The sequence below is a fragment of the Muntiacus reevesi genome, chromosome 9 (genome assembly GCF_963930625.1).
Source record: "Muntiacus reevesi chromosome 9, mMunRee1.1, whole genome shotgun sequence".
In the NCBI taxonomy this organism is placed as follows: domain Eukaryota; kingdom Metazoa; phylum Chordata; class Mammalia; order Artiodactyla; family Cervidae; genus Muntiacus; species Muntiacus reevesi.
Genome location: NC_089257.1, coordinates 45,645,843 through 45,656,532, shown reverse-complemented (window position 1 = coordinate 45,656,532; position 10,690 = coordinate 45,645,843). Strand labels below are relative to the sequence as shown.

Genomic DNA, 10,690 nt, shown 5'->3' with positions numbered 1-10,690 from the left:
AGTGGATGGTGCTACTGACACAAATTGATTCCACTACTCTACGGCTCCTCATTACCTAGGTCACCCTCTTCACACTCATAAGCAAATATAGCTAGGAAGTGCTGGATCCTGGACTCTAACTAATGGCTAACATTGAAACTCTGGCCTGCTAGAAAGCACTTTCATTCCTATTCTAAGAGTAGGAAATGGGAAGTCTTACGGGAAGGGTACCATTCCAGCCCTTCTTATCCCTTCCTTGTGTCTCATGTCACTCACTGAAATAGCTGTTAATATTCTCACATATAACTGGAGACACAGGCTCAAACAGACCAATCATTTTCTTATTCAATCATGGCATTTTGTTCATCTATATGGTTCACGCACTACGTGTGGGATACAAAGATGAATAAGACAGATTGCCCACAACTGGGAGGAAGACAGGGAGGGGGGAGGTTTGAGGTTGGAGGAGAAATGAGTGGACAAGCACAGTTAGAGAGCAGCGCACTGTGGCAGGAGCATCGGCAGTGGACTCAGTGCTCTGGGAGCACTCCCAGCCAGCTCAGTAAGGTCCCTGCAGGGGAGACGCACAGGTGCACTGGGGGTGGAAGGGGAAATGTGAGATGACGTGGGGAGACTTTCTAGAGGTCCTGGGAAAATAAGTATGAGGTTCTCCTCCAAGAAGACATGTGCAGACATATACAGCTTGAAACAGAGGAACAATGAAGCAGGCAGTACTGTTTATAAGCAAAATCATAATGAATTAAATCATGGGGTAAGATGATAATCAATGAAACAAAATGCTTTACATGAGATATGTAAGGGAAAACAGATTTTTAACATTACTCAAAAGCTCTGCTTCCCTTGTAAGTCACTCAAAGAATCTGTCTGCAATGCAGAAGAATCTGGGCTCAATTCCTTTGTTGGGAAGGTTCCCTGGAAATGGAAATGACAACCCACTCCCGTATTCTTGCCTGGAGAACCCCATGGACAGAGGAGTCTGGGAGGCTACAGTCCATGGGGTTGCAAAAATCGGATACAGCTTAGCAACTAAACTACTACAAAAGCTCTAATATAAAATTAGAGAACAGTAAAATTCTCTTTCTCAGTATAAACATACAGTATGCTTTTAAGAATTTAGCTCATGGTAGTGTTGAATCATCCACATCAGCTAAGACAATTTTGAAACTTTATTAATTTTCAAATCAATCACACAGCTAGAACAGTAAAGCAGGTAAAGCAAGTTCCCTGAGGAAGACATTCGATTGTGCCCTTGTCTCTTTTCTGAAATTCTTTCCCTATCCTGTTTCTCCCATGTTCCTTATCTGGTGCTCACCCCAGGCCACCATAAATAAACATGCACACACACCGCTCCCCCTGAACATTAGTCTTCCATTTGGAAAAACCTTAACACCCAGGAATCACAATGTAAACACAATTATAAATCACACTTATCTAATCATAATAATATAAATAAATATAAATCACAATTATAAATGAATGAATGAATGAATAAATAAATAAATAAATGAGAAGGATTCCTTAAAATCAGCTGATCTTTTAAAAGGGGAGGGGGGGCGGAAACTAAAGTGAAACCAGTTTTTCACTTCCTGCTTGCCCTTTTACCACAGAAGGAGCTGAAGTCTAGGCTAGAGATTTCAATAAGCAAACTGCCAGACTCGGAAGGAACCTGCTCTGCTTTCTCGCTCATCTCTCTGGAGCAAACTGAAGACAGGAGCTTGGCCTCAAGGAGACAGGTAAGTGAAGGAGAAGGAGGGAAATGGGTAGACAGGGAGATACAACAACATACTCAGAGACTAAACTACAAACAAAATACAAACTAAAATACAAAATGGGTAGACAGAGAGAGAGAACACACTCAGAGACTAAAATAAAAACAGAAATGGATGGAAACGGCAATAGGGACAGTCAGAAATCAAGGCAGTTTAAGGCATGATGAGAACACAAATATGAATCTAACATTCTCATTGTTCCAATAAACAGCTCCAAATCTCAGGGAAAGGGAGTACATTATCAAAACAGACAATCAATTTGGTAACTTCTATCATCAGATAAAAATAAATCTACAGTAACATAAAAAGAGATTTCATTTGAAAAGATTATTGCAATAAAGCAAAAGAAACTACTGTAATAGAGAAAACAATTCAAACAGAACTGCAAAGGACAGGCAGAAAGGAATTTTCTTTTGTAGGGAAGGGTCAACAGGCTAGAAAGAACAGAGAATAGAGGGTGTGTATAAAAGGAAATATTTTTATTCTTAGGAGGGATCATTAAGGCAGGTTGTATGCTGCATCAGATCGAGGATGGGCCATCCTTGAGGGGCTAAAAAGGAGAGAAGTTTAATTAACTTTAATTTCAAACGCTCCAATTGATCAGGGGGACAAACAGCTCAGTGAAAGTTTCATGAGGCAAAGAATGGAATTTAAAGGGTCTTTGTCTGATGCTATATTTAAAACAAGTAACCAAGAAAGATCTACTGTATAGCAATAAAGAAATAGGGAAAGAAAAGCAGTTAATTTTTAAAAAGGGGGCCTGTGTCTGGCCTCCTTATAAGTAACAGTAATAGGGGAACACACAAATGAGTCTTACCTAAGTCGTATGCAAAAAGGTGGCTCTTTGCAGTAAGTTAATTCTCAGAACACAAAAGATTGAGTGAATTTCTTTTAACCATCACTGCATTCTAAGAGAAAAGGCCTCATGAAAAGTTTAACTTTACTATGACTCATGTAAGTAAGAGGTTCTATAGTAAATACAGAGAAGAAGGGAACTAACTGGACCTGGAAGAATAAAGGAAGGCTTCACAAATAAGGAGAATTGGATTAGGAGTATAGTGTCCTGGAAAATACTCATCTAATATAATATTTTGCTGATCTAATATTTGAATTAATATAAAACAGACTAACAGGACAAAGTTAAGTTTAATTACATACTTACAGAATCCCCACCAAGACTCAAAGATGGCCTGGGATTTGAGGCATATAAACCATCTTAAGCTAAGGAGAAGGCAGTAGGGGTCTGGGGCTTCAAAGAGGAGGAACACAGTTAACTTGGGAAGAGCAAATGATTGGTAAGCAAATGTTTGAGATGCCATGCAAATGTGTCTTTCTGATAAAAAAGCTGTCTCTGGTAATAGCTCTTTCTGGTACAGTGTTAGTCGCTCAGTCCCTCCAACTCTTTGCTACCCCATGGACTGTAGCCCACCAGGCTCCTCTGTCCATGGAGTTCTCCAGGCAAGAATACTGGAGTGGGTTATCATTTCCTTTTCCGATACTTACTGGTACAGGCCCTCTATATAATTCTTTTAGGAAGTTCAAGGAGAGGTAAAAAGGCTTTTCCTGAGTCTGCTGGGTCTTAATTGCCTTCTGCACAGAACAATCCACATGTCAATGTGACAGATTTGAAGGTGGCATATTCTGGTCCATCTCAACATACAGGGTTAAAAAAAAACTATGAGATCAAGGAAAGATGATAGAGTACAGCTTTTAAGGGAAGAAAGGGAACTAGAAGGTCAGAAAAGGAAAAAGAGTGGTTGTAAAAAGAATTGGGTTACGATTTCCCTGGCAGTCCAGTGGTTAAGACTGCTTTTTGAGGTCTGACCCCCAGTGGGGGAGCTAAGATGCCACCTGCCTTGCAGCCAGGAAACCAAACCACAAAAGAGAAGTAGTATTATAACAGAAGGCTGATGGTTTAGTGTCTGCCTACAATGCTGGATACCTGGGTTCAATCCCTGGGTCAGGAAGATCCCCTGGAGAAGGAAATGGCAACCCACTCCAGTACTAGGCTACAGTCCATGGGGTCACAAAGAGTTGGACACAACTAAGCGACTTCACTTCACTTCAAAGAAAAAGAGTGGGGGACTGGGCTGATTATTGCCAGACCGTGAGGGGGATTGAATGCTAGTGCCAAGTAATTTGATCATGGCATAAACCAATGAGGACTTTTCGAGTTTTGTAAACAAGTAAATGACTTACCTATGCATTTCAGGATGCCCTGTGAAAGGTGGACCATACAAGGATAGAGATAAGGATTCGAGAGCTGCTTATACAGAGCAGTCAAATAGCACAAACTAATGCCCAGCATTTAGTAGGTAACTAACAAGAACATAATTTAGGTGAAGAAGTAGGAAAAAATGTCTTCCAAGAAATAAAATGTGCCTACATCACCATTTGCCCATCAAAATGGAATAATACCCCCAAAGGGCCAGAGTTACGAATTCAAAATAAGTTTCTAACTGGAAGAGCCATTCAACACCGTAAATCCAAGTCCAAGAGGAGCTACAGAAACAGTAAAATCTACAATAGGAGGTAGAGATTAAGAGATAAGCTAACATGTTGTTACTTTTTTCATTTTTATTGAGATATAATTCACATATAATATTAGTTAAACTGTGTAACGTGATTCCATATGTGTATACATTGCAAAATGATAACACACAGCAAGCCTGTGTAAACATCCATCACCACACAGTTATAGTTTATTTTCCTTATGATGAAAAATTTTAAGGTCTTCTTAGCAACTTTCAAATCACAATACTGTATTATCAATTATAGTCATCATGCTGCACATAATATTCCCGGGACTCATTCCTTTTATAACTGGAAATTTCAGCCTTTGTACTTCCTTCACCCATTTTCCATCCTTCTCTCCCAAATTCTGGCAACCACCAATCTGTTCTCTCTATCATTTAGCTTGTTTTTGGTTATGTTATGTTTGTTTTAGCTTCCATATGTAAGTGAGATCATATGGTATTTATCTTTGTCTGACATTTTACTTAACATAATGCCCTCAAGGTCAAACCATGTTGTCACAAATGGCAGGATTTCTCTCTCTTTTTTTTTTCTGAATATATTAGAAATGTAGCACACTTTCTTTATCCATCCATCCATCAATGGACATTTCTGTTGCTTTCAACTTTGGTTATTGTAAATAATGCTGGAATGGACCTGGTCAGGGATGGGGAGGATCTTTTCAAATTAGTATTTTCTTTTCCTTTAGATAAACACCCAGTGGTGTCATTGGTGAATCATGATATTTGATAACTGGTAAAGGCTAGATGCTGCATAAAGAGCCTAAAGCAGCTCACGATTAGCAGCAAAGTCTTTGAACACTTATTCTCTAACTACATGATCAAAAGCAGTCTCAGGTTACTCTCCATCCAATTATCTGACTGTTTCTTTGCTAACACTTAACCTGAAATTATTTTCCTTCTCCAAATATTTTGAAGTTTATGGTCTGCTTCCCTCAGGTAGAGGTAAACACTGTAGAGGCGGGGAGCTAACCTGCCTTATTCATTAGTCAACACTCAGTACCTAAATTGTTTCCCAGCGTGCTGAAAGCCCTCAATAAATATGTGTGAAAAAGATGCTGACATTTAAAACTTCTTTACCAAACTTCCAATCAGCGGTACTTGTATGATCTCATTCACTCAAAGGCACATTATCATCATGGGTACAAGAGAGGAGAGATGGTCAACAAGGAGGAGCTCCCAGATTTAACAGGATAGAAAGCTGGAAAGGCTCCCTGGACTGGATAATTAGAATGTGAATATCAGACTTGAGGAGAACTTTTTCTAGAAAAAGATGAGGTCAGAAGTGAAACTAAATAATAATAAGTGGATAGGATGCATTCAGCAATTTATTTCATCAACCAACATTTACTGAGCCATAAGTGCTAAATTTGAAATTCCTTTTTGAGAAATCTAACAATAAAAGAAATATAGAGAAAAGCTTATGGAGGAGGCAATATCCACTCTATATTCAAACAAAATGGGAAGATGTATTTTTTTATTCAAAGTGAAGCAACCACAAAAGTAAAATTACCCCAAATATTATAGAACTAAGATAAAGAAAAAAAAGAAGAAAAAGGCCAATGGGAGGTGAGTAGCAGCAGGATTTAAAGAACAGAGTTAGTATTGCAAAGAGTTTAGGGATGCCTCTTCCTTGGGGACCAGAGGGAAGAACACAAGAATGGATAATAGAGTCTTAATTTGAAGGTGACAACCTTTGAAGATGAGGAAGGTTTGACCACATAGCTTCTACACCCTGTAGAAATGGAAAGGGAGGTCACCAAATGTGAGAAGAGCCTCAAATAATGCTCTCTTTGATGTAATCTTTCCTGTATTCATAGACCCCTCTCAATGCTTCTGGACTATCAGTTCAAAGAAACTTCTCAGGCTTTTTCATATTTATCTTTCTAACCCCATTGTTTCAAAAAGTGGCTGGCATTTAGGACTAGACCAGTAAGTGTAAACTATATGTAAAATTATGAAGATGAATTGTTTGATTGTGGGAAGTGAAGAAGAGAATGAAGAAGAGTCAAGCTAGACTCTTTTGGGGCCCGAGACCCTGGGAAGATGGCAACATAGTAGATGCATTGAGAAAACAAAAGGCAGAGAGAGGTTTAAACAAGTAACTGGGTGCAAGCTAGGATGCACTTATATTCCACCTCAAGGGTCTCATCTGCTGGTAAGAAGTACAACTCTGTCCTAGGCTGTTCCCATGCTGGTTTCACATTCCCTTGGGACCCCAGGGATTCACCTTTTTTCATCAGTCTCCTCAGTTATCCAAAAACATCCTCTACACACTTGGCTGCTCTTGGTTCAGGTCCCAGTTCAGTTTCTTTCTGTCCTCAAGACAATTCCTCATGTTTCAACTGTCGCTAAGGCATTTGCTACTAATCGCTAAGTACATGAAGACAAAAATGTAAAAACTAAGGAAAGGGAAAAGATCTTCTCTTGCTATGTGGTTTTAGAATGCTCCCAGAAGCCTCACTAGTCTAAAAGCAAATTAGAATATGGGAATAAAATGGTATCAAGGAAGTCATGCCTACGTGTAAGCATACACTCTCACCTATACGGGCCCTATGTTCTCGCACTTGAAAGGTCCCACAGAAGATGGAATCATGTGGCTTCCTCTATGCTAGTTTAAAATTATTTTCTTATTTTTATGTCAATTTTATTGAGAAAAAACCTAGCACAAAAAATGCATCCACTTAAGGTTTACATTTTGATGAATTTTGCCAAGTCGAAACTACTAAACCCTTGAAACTATTCCCACAATCAAGACATAAAATATTTTCATGACCCCCAAAATATTACAGTGCCCCTTTGCAGTCTTTGCCCCTTCCTCTGCTCCAGTCCCAGGCAACCACTGATATGATTTGGGTTACTATAAATTAGTTTGCATTTTATACAAATGGAATAATACATGAAACATTCTTTCATTGATGGCTTCTTTCACACAGCATAATAAATTTTCAGTTCAATCATGTTGTGGTTTGTATGAGTAGTTATCCATTTCTATTATTAACCAGTATTTTATTGTATAGTGTATTTTGTTTAGCTATTGGATTAGCCAGAAACTTCATTCAGGGATGTTACACAAAAACCCAAAAGAACTTTCTGGCCAACCTGGTATCTACCTAATTTTGGACATTTTGAGTATTTCCAGTTTTTAGCTATAATGCAAAAATATCCTATGAACATCTATACACAAATCATTGTGTGGACAAAAATTTTTCATTCTCTTGGATAGATATCTAGAAGTGAAATGTCTGAGTCATATGGTGTGTGCATGTTTCACAAGTGCCTAACAAGTTTCTGCAATGGTTACTACCATTAGTGAGGCATGTTCTAGCTGCTCTACATACTCTGACACTTGATATTCTCAGTCTTCTTAATTTTAGCCTTTCTAATGAGTTTGTTCTGTTTTTTCATTGCAGTTTTAATTTGAATTTCCCTAATGACTAATGATGTTGACCATCTTTTCAATGCACTTACTGACTACTCAATACCTTCTTTTATGAAATCAGCTATTCAAACACTTTGCCCTATTCTTACTGCATTCTCTTACATATTATTGAACTGTAAGAGTCTTTATATAATTTGGATACCAGTTTTTTGTCAGATATATTCATTGAAAATATCTTCTTCCATTCTTTAGTTTGACCTTTAATTGTCTTAACGTAATTTCAGAGAGCCGAATTTTTCATTTTGATTGTCTAATTGATCAGTTTTTTTATGGCTCATGATTTTAGTGTCCTAAGAAAGCTTTGCCCACTGCAAGGCCAGGAATATTAATATTTTTCACTCTTCTTTCATCCAGAAGTTTAATAGGTTAATTTTTACATTTAAGTTTTGGTCTCTTTTGAGTTATTTTGGCTGTGGTGTGATGAGCTATTTTGGGTGTGGTATAAAGCGGGGTCAATGATCAGGTGTTTTCCACATGGATATCCAATTGTCCCAGCACCATTTGTTGAATAGATTTTCCATTCCTCTTTGCAAACTGGTGTAGCACATATGTATGAGTGTATTTCTAGATCCTCTGTACTCTTCCATTTCCATTGACCTATATCTGTCTTCATTAATACCATCTTGTTCTTGGTAGCTCTTATGTAAGTCTTAAAATGAGACAATGTAATGACCTCCTTCTGTTTTACATACACACCCAAACCACATATACATGTGCAATTTACTTAGGTCAAAAAAGTCAAAAGAATCCCTATTTCTGAGAGAAGACATCTTGAGTTTGAATACCTCAAAGCTTCTTGATAATCTCAGCAAGTTGGAGTTAATAGTATTCATGAACTTTAACAAGGTAGAGATAAATATAGATTAGAAAAGTGAACAATTATCTAAACTTTTATAACATCTATGTCATCAACTATATCCCTTCTACTGAATTTCTGCTAAATATGGCTGAGAGGCCTATTCTCCACAGTCTTCCTCTTTAGAACCTGAGGTATAATAGAAAGGAAACTTTGAGTTAGCGGATGTCAGAGAAGATCCCTGGATACAAGTTATCTGATGTTATTTTTCTGTCACATAGATGTCCACACAACTTATCTGTGTTTTTCTTTGACAACAGGAAATTAAACAAAGAATTATGCTCTCCTTTTTTACAGAGGACAAGTCATTTAATAATAAGCCTAAGTTTACCTGCTAGTCTCTGAAAATCTCCATTTCTCAGTGGCCTGACCCTTACCCTAAAGAACTACAAGTCTTTCTCTATTCCTGTCCAACTGTACCCTCAAGTCTCTCTCACACCTACCATGTTCAGGTTTTTTAGCTCAGGAAATAACAAACAGGTTCTCAGGGGTTTTCCATATAAGGTCTGAGATTTTTTGCTTTCTGTTTATGTGACTATGAAAGACTTGAGCCCAATAACCATAAAACATGTGCCTGTGACTTTATTCTGATTAGGAACAACACAGATTAACTTGACAGTCCTCCTGGGATGGAACAAAGACTGCTTTGGTCTTTTCTCCTGGTCTCTTTGATCCTTCCTCCACTGACCAATGATTTCTCAACCCATAGAGAATATCATGCCATGAGATTAAAGTCTACCAGTATCTATAGTTTAATGAAGTATCACACATTGACTACATAAAGCATGCCCAGGTGGAGAATTAGAACACTGCCCATATTCTAGAACAATCTCTCATAGTCTTAGCTACTTCTTATCATTAATCTTGCTACTTCCTAACATTTTACACTAGTCATTACTCAGACTTGTGATATTACAAATACATTTTGGCAGGTATTTATCTTTCTGTATATGGATTCGTATTATATGTATCCTTTTGTATTTGGCTTGTTTCAAAACTTAAAATTGTGAAATTTACCCATATTGTTGTGTATCACCATGATATTGTTTTTATGATTGTACGAATATGTCACTTTTTATTTACCATGAGACTGTGAAAGGACATCAGGATTGTTTCCAATTTTTTACTTTTATGAATAGTGATGCTGTGAACATTCTGGTGGATACGTCTTGATGTATGTTTACACACAGTTCTACTGGCATATACATAAGGATGAAAAACTTGACTTATTCCTGTCACTTATTTACATGTACCCATAATTTCTTCCTTTGAATTTTTTCTTGTATACTTTTTTGATACCAATGAAGATTTCTTTATTTCATTTTATTATTTCATTAGTTAAGATGATGGACAGAGAAGCCTGGGGACTACATTCCATGTGGTCACAAAAAGTTGGACACGACTGAGCATGCGCACACATAGAGAGAAAGGAATCACCCTTTTATGTCATCACTAACTTTCATTCTTATCTGTCACATTCAAAATTAAATTTTTACCAGCTTGGTACATTTTCACTCTCATTACCACCAAACACACACACACACATACACACACACACAGTATCCTCACCTATACCACCTCATCCTGTATTGAGCTAACTGGAATTTTAAAAGTTTTTATTGATGTATAGTTGCTTTATAATATTGTGTTAGTTGCTACTGCACAGCAAAGTGAATCAGCTATACAAATACATATGTCCTCTCTTTTTTAGATTTCCTTCCTGTTTAGTTTACCACAAAGCACTGAGTACAGTTTCCTGTGCTATACAGTAGGCTCTCATTTGTTATCTATTTTATACATAGCATGTATATGTCAGTGTCAACCTCCCAATTCATCCCATCCCCCTTTCCCCCTTGATACCTATGTATTTGTTCTCTACATCTGTTGTCACTATTTCTGCTTTATAAATAAGATCATCTATGGCAATTCTTCAAATTCCACATATATACATTAATATATGATATTTGTTTTTCTTTTTTGTGACTTAATTCACCCTGTGTAACAGTCTCAAGGTCCATCCACATCTCTACAAATGACCCCATCTTGTTCCTTTTTATGACTGAGTAATATTCCATTGTGTGTACGAACC

General features: G+C 37.5%; 1 protein-coding gene across 2 annotated transcripts in view; it reads left to right on the top strand.

Annotated features, from left to right (window-relative positions):
* Positions 1–1,658: 1,658 nt before the first annotated feature.
* Positions 1,659–10,690, top strand: part of LOC136174805 (interferon-induced very large GTPase 1-like) — a 52,212-nt gene continuing 43,180 nt past the window's right edge. For both annotated transcript variants that reach the window (XM_065945019.1, XM_065945020.1), the window contains exon 1: positions 1,659–1,733. The gene's annotated coding sequence lies outside the window, so the exon portion shown is untranslated. The remainder of the gene's footprint in view (positions 1,734–10,690) is intronic.